The following is a 13611-nucleotide window of genomic DNA, read 5'->3' as shown; positions in this document are numbered from 1 at the left end:
CTCCAAAATGGTGACATTACATAGGACATTGTAGAAAAATGGCATACCAAATCCTACTTGCTTCAATGAATTAAAAGAGTTTAGTGCACAAAATATAATGATATCTTTACTTGCATCAAACCTCATAATATTTCACTCATGTCAAGGCCTGCCACCCTGAACACATCACTAAAATATCATTAGAAGTTGAACTTCATCTTTTAATATCTTTAATTTCCTTATAGATATTATGATGCAATTATGGAAGGACACATCAACAAGCACATAACAACAATCATTCGAATGATGGAAATGATTGGGCAATAGATCTTGGTGGCCATCACATGTTCTTTCTTACTAATTGGGATTGCTTCATTATTAGATTTAATTGTGATTATGATCTTTACTTTTGGGTTTTTCTGCCTAAGTGTGAAGTGTTTTTTAGTAATTGTGTCTAGGTTCTAGAAAAAAAGAGAGGAGAGAAAAAAAAATTGCAGAGATGGGTGGTGATTTGATGTGCACTAAACTAGTTATGATTGATGATAATATGAGGAAGCCCTTAGTATGGTACTTACTGAAGTAGGGCAGTTTTGTCTCGTTCATGGAGGCACTTAATGGGCATGACAAGAATTGCTTTATGTAGTTTATTAACTCATGGGAGAATTGTAGATTGATGATAAATGGTATCTCATTTCATGTTTTAGAGGAGGTGATTGCTGTAGTGATGGGCTTGGCTATGAAGGTTAGGAAATGGCAGAAGGTGATAGTTGAAATAAGCCTACAACATTTTTTTGTGGAGAGTGAGGAACCTATTCATTATAGAGGAAATTTCATGCAGGAGAAGCATCCTGACCGATGGAACGAGCTTTGATTGGTTTTGATGGAATATCTTACCTTGGAAGGAAGGTATAGAGTCTACTACTACTATCACTTTCCTCTCCTTAATCATTTTCATCATCAGGTTTTTTTTTTTCGCTTCGTTTCTTCTTGCTACATGAATTAGAGAATATTGTCATTGATGTGAAAGAAAAAATGAAAAAGGGGGTTAATTTACTATTTGACACCAAGGTTTAATCTTTAGGCTATGTCAGTTTCACCTCACCCTAGTGCTACTAGGATTGTGGAAATTAACATTCTAGCCCACTTGAACCCTTGACCCCAAATGGTTCCCCTTAGGATCATGGGTCCTAGAGCCCCTACACCACAACCCTCACCTAGTGGGTCCCTAGTGAATCCCTCCCCCATGGGGAAAAAAGGTAGACAAGATAAAGGAAAGAAGAAGGTGCTGGTGGAGGTGGAGGAAGAGGGGAGAGTAGGTAAGAGGAGGTCAAGGAGGTTAGAAAAATATAATGTTAAGAGGAAGTTGAAGGAGAGAACCTCATAGGAGGAGTCAAATTTAGAGGATTCGGGTTGCCTCAAATGGAGAATGAAGGAAAAATAAATAAATTTTGAGGTGGGAGGTGTGGAGGAGGTGGAAGAGGAGATTTCAAACTCCTCTAGGTTGGACTCAAGAGAAGGAAAGGAGAATAAGGAGGTGTTGCATATTTTGGTGATAGTTGATCTAGGGTGTGTTGACCCAAAAAAAGATCATTTCCCCGATATGGTGGACATGGTGCCTTCCCCCACTACAATCTCCTCTCCTATTAAGGTTGTTTCCATAAATGTTACTAACCCCCTAATTATGTAGGACACTACAAAGGTTGGTACTAGTGGCCATCTGGGTGATTTACAAAAGGTTGGTAATGAGGCATGGGAAAGAATCTAGTTGTTGGAGGAGAGAATACTCCTGCTAACCAAGTTTATGGTAAAAGTTACTCATGCAACTGCTACCACTATGTGTCTACTCAAGGATGTTTAAGGGGTCCTATCTAAGGAGGACTCTAAGATTCTTTTTGACTTCTTGGTGGAAGATTGGGTGAACATCCTTCTAGGGAGGAAAGAGGCCAAGAATTCTTAAGGGCTCCCCCCTTTTTCTTTTTATGTTGTTAATCTACTAGTTTCTAGACTTATTAGGTTGCAAGGCTATCATGCCTTTGTTAATGTTTTTCTATAGTTTCTTAAGTTTGATAACATGCATTTTGTTTAAAGCTTGTAAATAATTTCTTAATTGTACTTTCAAAATTTTTGTTTGCTTCAAGCTGCAATAGGGGTTTGTTTTGTTTTGTTGGTTTTCCACGGGTACTTGACTAGTTTTTCTTTAATGGGCTAGCCCCCTAGTTATGGCTGCTTTTAATTAAAAAACAATAGTCATCTCATAAAGATAAGAAACTCAATGTTTACATGCAAATATGAAATTTTTGAAAATAGAATAGCACCCCCAACTAAGTAAGAGCATGGATCCCACGAATATAGGAAATGCAAGAGTAGAAAATTAGAATGGCACACATTCCTAATAATGAATGAATAAAATAAAATGTTTATGAGGGTATGTGACATGAATCTAGCAAGTGTTGCAGGAAGAGTGTCTTGAAAAATATCACCTAGATGGATGGAGTGATGGGATAGTATAGAAAGATGGCTGAGAGAAGGTGATGTGGACGATATCATTAATAAATAATTTCACAAAATGTGAAATATTTATTATGGAGATCTTGAATAGAATCAAGAATTAACAAAAGTTTGCATAGGAGACTTAAACTCTTTAGCTACAAGAATGAATGTTTCTTCATTGTCTTGGAACTTTTCCAAGAACTACTCATAGGTGACTAGTTTTTTGTAGAGTTTAAGTCTGTGCCTATTAAAAAGTAGCTTGAACCATACTAGATCAATGGTTAAAATTTAAAATGTACCATTAGAAAATATTTAGATTATCTCATAGTGTCTAACCCATGTAGTTTGAAATTTTCCTGATGTGTGTTGGTAGTGGGAATCATGCAAGAATGGCCAATCTCCCACAAAAAAATTCTTTTTTCAGATGAATTTTTCATGCCATGTTGTGGAGTGTAGAATTCTTGTATTCATCTAACCCATTCAGTTGTAATAACTATTCTCCTTGAGTTCTAATAAGATCAATGTCCATGTCCTATGATTTTTTGAGCATCTCATGCTAAAACTCAATAGGCATGGATGTTGATTTTCCATATAGTAGCTCAAAAGGGGTAGACCCAGTTGTGTTTTTCCAAGTTGAAAGGTAATCCCAAATGGCTTTAGGAAGACGGACAGCCTAGTATTTTTTGTGAACAAAAATTTTCTTGTTTAAAATGGATTCTATCTCCTAGTTAGTTATCTCAACCTAGCCATTGGTCTGAGGGTGATTTGGTGAAGATTTACCATGGTACACCATGTATTCATTCATCAACGTTGAGATAATATTTGAGGAAAACTGTGCTCCTTAATCTATCACTATCTCCAATCATACTCCAAATCTAGTGAGTACACATTCATAGAGAAATTAAATAACTTTATGGTCCCTGTCATCCTCATTTCTTTAGCTTTAAACCACTTTGTGGCATAGTTAGTGCATACTAAGATATATGACTTCCCATAAGAAGATGGTTCAATGGGTCCAACAAAGTCGATACCCAACTTGTCAAATGGCATGACCACTATCTAAGGTTGCAAGTGTATTTCATTAGACTTTGTTGGGTGTACCATGTATTGGCATCTATCAAAGTTCTTGGTATATTTTGTTGCATATTTATGTAAAGTAGGCTAGTAGTATCTTGTTGTCATAATTTTATTGGCTTTCCTCTTCACTACAAAATAGCCTCCACATGGCTCATCATGACATGCCTATAAAATCTCATAAGTCTCATCCTCTCAAACACATCTTTAGGTGGTCTAGATTGGACCTATATAGAACATAAAACCTATGATCCATGAGAAGTTAAAACTGTTCTCCACCAAAAGTCAGTTTTTCTTAGGCAAGAAATGAGGTAGTATTCTTCCTATAGCAAGGTAGTTAGCAATGTTTGCATACCATGGATTGAAAGAGTCAATAGAAAATAGGTGCTCATCAAATAAGATATTGTCAATTGTTTTAGGATGATTTGACACTTACAATCTTGATAAAAAAAATTCCACCACATTAGCTTTCCTTTGTTTGTTAATTATCTTCACATCAAATTCCTACATGAGGAGTAACCAACGTGCTAATCTACCACTTAATGGAAATATTTTCATCAAGTGTTTAATGGTGGAATGATTAGTATAAAAAAATACTTTATAAATTGTAATGCAATGCATGAATTTATTTACTGCATAGATGACTGATAACAACTCTTTTTAATAACAATATAATTTAGCTCAACACCTTGCATGTTTTTACTAATATAGTAAATAGAATATTCAACAATATGTTTCTTATGTCTAGGCCTACTCCAATGACATAGTAAGATGCATCAATGTGATGTGGAATGGTAGCTTCCAACCAGGTCCCCTAAGAATAGGTGTTTTTATCAAAATATCTTTTAGCTGTTGAAATGATGCTTCTCAGTCTTCTATCCATTCAAATTTGGCATCCTTTTTCATTAAGTTGTACAAAAGCGTGGCAAGTTGGCTTAAATCCTTGATGATTTTTCTATAGTAAGAACCATGAACAAGGAAACTCCTAAAATCTTTCTTCTTCACTAATTTAAGGAGTGTGTTGATGACTATAATTTTTGCAGGGTCTACCTGTATTCCAAAAGATGAAAGGTAATGTCCCAAGAGAACTCCTTCCATCATCATGTAACACTTCTCACTATCAAGGGAAAGATTATATTCCTAACATCTCTTAAGAACCCTCTCCAAGTTATCCTTTGCCTCCTCAAATGTGGTCCCATGAGTAGCAAAGTCATCCATGTATATTTACATACAATCAACAAGAATTTTGGAGAAACATCAAGCACTACTTGCTAGAAAGTAGTAGGTACATTGCGAAATCCAAATCCTAAGATTGAGTAAGAAAATGTTCTCCATGAACAGATAAACATTGTCTCATCCTAATCTTTTTGTGATATTTGAATCTAGTTATATTTGCTAAAGGCATCTAGAAGTGAAAAATACCTTTTGCGGCCAAGATTATCAAGAATTTTGCTAATGAAAAGTAGTGAAAAGTGATACTTTTTAGAGACTTTATTAATCTCCCTATAGTCTACACAAACTCTCCATTTCTCCCTTTGTTTTGAATAATTACTAGAGGTGAAACTCATTGGCTTTTAAAAATAGGATTAATTCTACTTTGGGCTTGTCTTACTAGCTTGCACTTAGGGCTTATATAAATTCTATGGGTGCAAAGTTTAGGGTCTAACCCTTCATATCAGTGTAGTCCCATGTAAAGGCTTGCTGAGTTTCTTACAAAATTTTGGGAGGATTGGACATCTTAGATGTAGTGAGATTCTTATTAGCATTCAACTCTATTCCTAAGGCAATTTCAACTTTTTTTTACCTTATCTAGCATCAAAATTTTTGCAAATCATGGTGACATTATTTCATGACGCAACAAAGTGTGGAGATAATCAAATTACACAAGAGAATGTGGTGAGGTCTACTTGGGAAATATTTTTTAGAGGAAACATCTAGGGACATCACAAGAAGATTTTTTGAAACCATATTAGTTGGTGAGAATTGTATCTAGTATATCATCTTCTTCTTGTGACACCAAAAATGAGTTTCTTTCATTAACCATGAGTTTTTGACCTAAGTTTTCTTCAAGGGCACCATCACCTAAATTTGGCAAAAAAACTTGGTCAAGTTCTACATGGGGTTTTTCTAGAGAATACAAAGTTAACTTGTTAGTATTTATCCCATCTAATATGGTAATTTTTCCTGAGACAAGGTCATCCTAGGATTAAAGAATATCTCTTAGAGTGGATTTGGGTGATAGGATTATTAGATCTAAAGGTTAATCTAATGAATCTAGCATTACAAAAAAATCTTCAACCATGCCATGTGGCATAATAGTCAAATTATTAGCTAGTTGTAGTATTGTAGGTGTATCTCACAAACCAATAATGCTAAACCTCAAAAAAATTCCCTAGTCGTGACATTGATTGATACCACTAGGTCAATTAGAACATTCTATAATTGGATGCCATTAACATGAATAGTGACTATTAAACTCCCTAGATCAGAGTACTTGGGCATTAAGAATTTTCTTGGCATAAGATCAAAAATTTGTACCAAAAAATGAACAGTGGCAAGGTCTTTTGTCTTCCTTCTAGACTACTTAATATAGGCTTCTTTTATAGATTGTTTATAAATTGGGACTTTTTTAAGGGCATCCAACAAGGGAATTTGCACTGTCATTTTCTTGAGTTGATCTATTAGATCCACTATAATATTTAATTTTATTTGGGTGGAGTTGATTTAGCCAATCTTTATAACTAAGGATTGTTTGAAAATACTGACATAGATTGAGGAATATGTGGGACGTAAATAGATTGGTTCACAAGTATGCCCTTAGTATCACCAACTTCAGTTATTATAGGCTCTTTGGGTGTAGGCAACATAGTTCCTAATCTGAGATGGATATCATTTACTTGCATTGAATCAGACTACTACTTCTTGTTAAGATTTAGATTTGATTGCGCAAGAAGTTGTGTTGGATATTGAGGGTTATTATTGGCTACATGAGTAGGAGGCATGAGATCTTGTAGTTGAGGTGAAGGCATGAGAGCTTGTTGTTCAGGTGGAGGCATGAGAGCTTGCTACTAACTAAGCTGGTTAGGTACCCACTAAGGTTTTTGTTGCTAGTTACAATGTGGTTGCTAATAGGAGTTAAACTTATGTTGGTATGGTTTAAATTGTAGCTATTACTAGTAGTCTTAGTTATATTGTTGCTATTGACTAGACTAGTTACAATTATAATTATGTCCTTGAGGGGTAGAATTTTGAGGGTTATGGTCTTGTCATTGACTACTATTGTTATTATAACCAAAAGTATTCAAGGGGTCTTGAGGCATACCTTTTCTCCAAGCCCATGGATACCTTTGAGCAACATAGAAAACTTTACCATTCTCTTTGTCTATAGCTTTAAAATCAGTACATATTGGATAAGTGTCCACAAATGCAACTATCTTGCACCTATAATTTCTCTTATTTAGCTAGCATGGCATTTGCTTCCTCCTTCTTCCTTCTTACTTACATACTATCCAACTAAATGGTGACATTAGTGATGATGTATTTCTTGAAGTCTAATAAAAGATGAGATAGCTCCATCATGGATATAACTTAACGACCATTAGACTTGTGTGGTAGGTCTCTAAGTCCCCTACCTCTCTTCACAGTATCCCTTGAATAATTCAAGCATATATTTTTTATGTCAGCCTAGTTTTTTTAAGTAATGTTTCCTCCTGCTATAAGTTCTATTGCCTCAAAACTTTCATCACTCACACCTTTGAGACAAAAGATGTTTTTATGATTCCTTTTTCAATTGGTGTTATGTATTATGTTATAAGTTGAGGATGAACCTTAAGACATAATCCTTCAAGGTTTCATCCTCCTTTTGGGATATTTTGAAAATTTCATCTCCTTTAAAATCTCTTCCCCTATAGTACTCTTTATATTGTGAAAGGAGTATATTACTCATTGTAAGATAACCTGCTACAACATCGGCACCCAACCTCGTGAACCATCTCAGAGGAGGTTCTTTTAGAGTAGATGGGAACAACTTCAGCTTGTGAACATTAGTAGTATAGTCATAGCTCTTGTAAAGGATGTAAAACTAAAAAATAAATGTCTTGGGGTCTTCTGTGATGAGGCCATAGAAGTTAGGTAATGTGGTGGGGTAAAATAACAAATCTATGTCACTGTTTAGGATACCAAAAACCTATTTTGGCTAAATCTCATTTATATATCAAAATTCAATTTTTTCAAAAACTAAAAATAATCTTTTATAGATCTCATATTTAGTATAGTCATTATATAAATTCCTGAGCATTTTGATTAGTTATAATATGTTATAATTTAAAAATATTATAAGTCAATATTTTAACATTTCAGAATATGCTCCCTCAAAAAAGGAGAAAAATAGTAAATCATATAAAATAAATTAAAAATATATATTTATCTCTAGAGCAAAGAGTCCTTTTCATGAATATGTAAATTTTTTCAAGAAGGTGTAGTTTGATAGGGAAGTTTTGACAGGTGGAAAAACTATTGGATTCTAATAAGGTCAAACTTGAGTACTTATAACAAAGAAAATATACATGAAAAAAATTATTTCTTTTTTCTCCATAGTTATACATGCCATATATAAGATATTTTCAAATTAGAACAAAAAAATGTGATTTTCATATACTTGTTTGATGGGAACTACACCCTATATTTCTTATAGTTAAAAAAGGGATTTCAAAATTTAAAAAAATCATTAAATTCTTACTCAAAAAAATAATAAAAATTATAGGCATAAAATTCATCCAATTTTGCACATTTCTCTAGTTTACATCATCTTCAAATTTGAAACACAAATACCAATTTTTTTGTCATTAATGTTAAACTGTCACATTCTTATATCCTGTTTCTTGATGATAAGTTACACAAGTTTGTACTTTTACCTGACACTAGGTATGTTATTCAAAATTTTGGTTACCTTGTTGAGTGGGAATAGGGAAATGAAATGTAGATTGAGGCTAAGGATGAGGCTAAGCCATTCTAGGAGGAGGACCTAGTGGTGATGGTTGATAGATAACAAAGGGCAAGTGGGTTGTTCTGGCTTACAGTTCAGAAAAAAGGTCATTCAAATGAAAAGATTCTTTAGAGGATGAGGGTATTGATTCTTGAGCATCAACAAATAGATTTTCAAAGGATTTTTCTTCTTCATTCTCATTAAGAGGTTCTTTAGGCTTAGCATTAAAAATATCTAATCATTATTCCTTATTATTATGAGGAAGAAATCTCCTAGGGAGGTCTATCCTACGAATTAAGTGGTTTCTTAAGAGACTAAGCTCTAGATTATTAGAACTAGAAATGTAACTACTATGATAAGTTTAAATTAACTTCATCCTCAATAATGGTACCAAAAATTCTTGGCCAAATAATGGTATTAGAAACCTACATCAATGGACTACCTATTTAGGATTGGACATCCTAATTGGTTTCTAAATGAATTATTTAGTCTCATTTAATTCTTGGACATTTTGATTCACAAAAGATATGCTTTAAACTCTTTTATTCTTAAGAATAATCTACAAAATTCATATTCTTGAGATTTAAGAAAATAATGCTAAGAACACTAAATGAATTTACCCTAGCAAAGAATGTAATCATGGGTAGCAGTTACTCTAACTGCCTATGATGAAGGAACAATAAACTAATTTTTTATTAGTAGTTGTAGGTGCAAAAAAGTTCTACCTTACTTAGAAATGAATAGGAAAATGAACTCTACTCTAAAAAAATAGTTCACTCACCAAGTGGGCCGCATTGGATGAGTGAACATATGATACAATGAAGATAAAAGATATAAACTTGAACTCTGCATTCTATTCATTCGTGAAGAAAAATTACACTTGATTGAGTAAAATTAAACATGAAAATCCTTCTAGGAAAATATAATGTTTCATGCAACATTGCATGTAATAGAAAGTAATAATTGATTTTTCCAATCTTGCGAAGGTCTTACAATCAACAGTTGACTTTTACTACTCCAGTGCCACAACATTGGTCTTTGAATGCCTATGGTAAACAACTACAAAATAATCAATGCACACACAACCTTCTATAGACATATATATTATTATTGTCAATGTTAGGAAAAAGGTGTAAAGTTCCAATTAATGTTCTTGCAAGTCGTATGGCTATATGCGAAAAACTACCCAAAACATAGCATAGGTAGGGAAGAATTTATCAACATTCATATCTACTCTATTATAAAATTCCTATTCATGAATTCTAGGAAATATCATATCTTTAAACTATCCATATTTCTATTTCATGTCTTCACACACTCACACACACACACACACACAAATATATATATAGACACACGCACACACATGCACACACACACACACACACACACACACACACACCATAAGCTAATATATTTGAAAACTATAATACATGTATGTTTTCAAAATAAATGTTTGAAAAGAGGACAAAGAGAACTAAGAAAGATGGTTTTTTGGAGGCCCATCAATAGTAAACTAGGGTTCCATCTTTTGAAATCTATATTTCTTCCACACTTGATCATGTGGTTTTTCTTACTAGGACATGGTTGTTATAGTTTCCCTAAATTATCCCTACTACTTCATCTTGATCTACTTGTGTTTTTTTTAGGTCTTGCACTAAAGCTTTTATGCAATACACAATTTTTATTTTTTTAATCATTGTCGCCATCTTCCAAAGTAGTCATTTCGCCATTATAAAAATGAAATTGATATTGCTATAGTGTTTTATATGATTGATTTTATGTATACAGTTGAAGAGGACATAAAATGAAAAGTTGTTGAATTTTTAGCCATAATAGATGCAAACTGAAACAAGTATATAAATAAATTGAATCTTGTTAGAGAAGCCACTTGGCTAGATGTGGAAACTGATATTACTATTTGGGAGGTTTTGGATGACATCAAGGCAATTCCACCTAGAGATAGTGACTCAAAAATAATGAAAAAAAGTTTAAATAAAAAGACGAGGAAGGACAGTTCTATTTTAATGAGATACCTTATCTTTGTAGCTCATCTATTGTGGGTAGTCTCATGTTACAAATAATGATTTTGGTCTTGAATATCTAGAATGATAGCTCTTTATTTTTGGCTATCTCAACCATTTTCTCTTGCAACTAATTTGTATTATGTAAAAAAACATTATTGCAATTGATTTTAGACATGTATCCTCCCATCTAAATTTTGTTTCAATCCTTATTCTATAAATAGATTTCCAAGATAAGTACTGAGGGTCCAAATTTTGAATCAGTTTTGATGATAGTATAATTTTGAGTAGTCCATCATTTATGCTTAGTTTTGGTGTTCTAGCTTATGGTTTTAGAATTTTAGAAGTTAAAAGAAAGACTAGTTCTAGTTCTATGTTATATCTCAAAGCCTTATATATGTATCATTCTTTAGAAGATTAATACAAAAGATTAGTTGTAGGATATCTATGCATTCTAAATTATGTTTCCATTTCCTATGTCTATGACTTAGAAAATAGATTAACAAACTTCATTTTATTTTAATGCAATTTGGATGGATTTTGTATTACTTCAAATTACTACTTCTAATTCAGTGACTTAAGTAAATGCTTGTATGAAGCAATAGTATTATTCATGTGTGGAAGGGATATCATAATTATGGGATTTATGGTTTAATAGTTGATACATTTAATTGCAATTTAATTAAATAGATCTATTTTATTGGTATGACTCTATTGTAACAATGGATTAAGGAAATGGTCAAGGTTTGAGAATAGAACAAGATAACCATAATCTATATTAAATCATTAATTTTAAAATCAATTTCAATTTACAATGTTTATGTAAATGAAATTTAATGTTGGTCATCACATATTGTAAAAGTTTAACACGTTTTAGTTGGTTGTTGTGACGTTGTTGCCAATTTTCAATTTCAACCAAGTCTTCTATAACGAATTTGTAAAATGAGAATGTAAATGGTTAAAATTCCTAGGCTATCCCACCTTGGTTAGTAGAATTTAAAGTGTAGAAGGCATCATTTACTTATTAGTTGGTCCAGATCCAAGTAATATGTGCTAGTCATGGGAAGTAGGTAAACCCTAGGTATCATGTTATTTGTTTTCTTTTGGTACTATTAAATTAGAACTCCAAAAAAATATAGATAACTTTCAATTTATCATAGTACTATTAGTTCCTTGTCATATTATTGATATAAAAATGTTACATGTGCAATTATTTCTTTTACTAGTATTTTTTTGTAAATTTATCCTTGTCCACTAGGTGATATGCGAATTAAAATTTTCAGATTTTGAATCTTTAAAAATCATATTCCCATAGATAGTGAGTGGCGACACAAAGGATTAAAAACTAGTGTCAAAGTTTAAAGTGAAGAAATGAGTAGAAGAAAGAACACTTGGGCATGTGTTAGGAAGAATCATTAAGTAGATCTCCAACGAAAAATTTCTCATAGAGGAAGAAAGGGTTGGTCAACAAATAAAAATGAAGCATTAATGATACCTGATCCTCTAGAACATGTTATAGCTAGTAAGAAGTTGCACCCTTCTCTTAGTGAGAATAATTCATCTTATAATAGTTCCAAGTCAATTAGTGAACTTTCTATCGATAATTTCTACGATACCCTAGAATTCATAGTTTTAGGAAAGATGATTTATCAAAATCCATCAAATAAGGAACAAATAAGAAGTAATAATTTTTTCCATACCAACCAAGGTCCTTTTATTCTAGATTTCCCTTATGTGGAATCAAAACATGCTCATGCATTTCATGAGAATCCTATGGATGTAGAAATGACCTCTAGGTCTAAAGATGTTAAGATTCAGCCTAATGATTAAGGGATATCAAGGATACAGTTGTGTGAAGAACTAGAGATAGAAAAATGTCTTCAGAAAGAGAGAGGAAGAAATTAGAAAGATAATAAAAGAAAGAGAAAATATACTTAAAAGTAATTTTTCTCTTAAAGAAAAGAACAAGAGATATGTTGCTCCTTGGAAACCCACAATGTTGGATGATGTTCCAAACTTGAGAAAGGAGTATGAACATTTGTTAAAAAACCAAGAATTTCAAAAGTAAGGCCCTTTGGTGAGACATGTGCAAAGTTAGAAACATCTAGTCGTTGAGCCTCATGAAGACAAAAATACAAAACCCATTATAACTCAAAAGGACAAAAGAAATAACAAGATGATTTGTATTACACTATAATAACTAGTGAGACTAACAATAGTTCAAGCTACTATGCTAGCATATGACATAGAGTTAGAAAAGTAAATAAAAGAGAGAGAAAAATTGGAAAAAAAGTTAGAAAGAATATAGAATGAGGCTTGTATTATATATTTCAAGAGAATTATTCCCTTTATTAGTAGCACTTCTAATATTAGAACATCAGTCACTCCTAAAATAGGTATATATTTTAGCTTAATGTTGAATACTACTACTAATAAGTGTGTATGTGAATTTAGTGATGTTAGGAAAACAATGAAATAAACAAAGCATTCACAAAACCAAACTAACAAAACATATAAAGAGAGACAAAGTGAGGTCCTCAAGTGAGAATATGAGCCATGTATAGGCTCTCTCAATGAGGATGATCACTTGATTTGGAGATGTGTCTATTTGATAGGATGTATGCTCGATTGCTTCCAAAGGCTTCAATGGATGTTTGATAGGTTTTTGGTGTGAGTGAGCGAGATTGGTAAAATGGCTTCTCAAAATAGTACTATAAGTTTATGGTAATGGATTGTGATTAAAATGGCTTGGGAAGGGATTCCTTAAATAGGAAAAGGGCTTGAGGGATTGATGGTTAGGATGGAAGGAGAGGAGAAATCTTATGGAGGGCCCAGATTGAATGAGAGGAGAGCACATGGATTGTGCTTCCTTATAGCCAATCAAGGAGTGACACATGTCACAGGGTCATTGGTTACAGCAAGAGGGGTTGAGGGGTCAACAAAGGAGGCTCAATGCTCATAAAGACCCTCATAATGGTTTGTAAGAGCAATGAATGGGCTTGTAAGAGTCATTTATGGCTTTGTAAGAGCATTTATGGCTTGGTGGATGGGATATTTTGA

This window comes from Cupressus sempervirens, chromosome 4 (assembly GCF_028749045.1).
Source record: "Cupressus sempervirens isolate cs-2001-9-10 chromosome 4, ASM2874904v1, whole genome shotgun sequence".
Taxonomy (NCBI): domain Eukaryota; kingdom Viridiplantae; phylum Streptophyta; class Pinopsida; order Cupressales; family Cupressaceae; genus Cupressus; species Cupressus sempervirens.
This window is presented reverse-complemented; position numbering follows the sequence as displayed.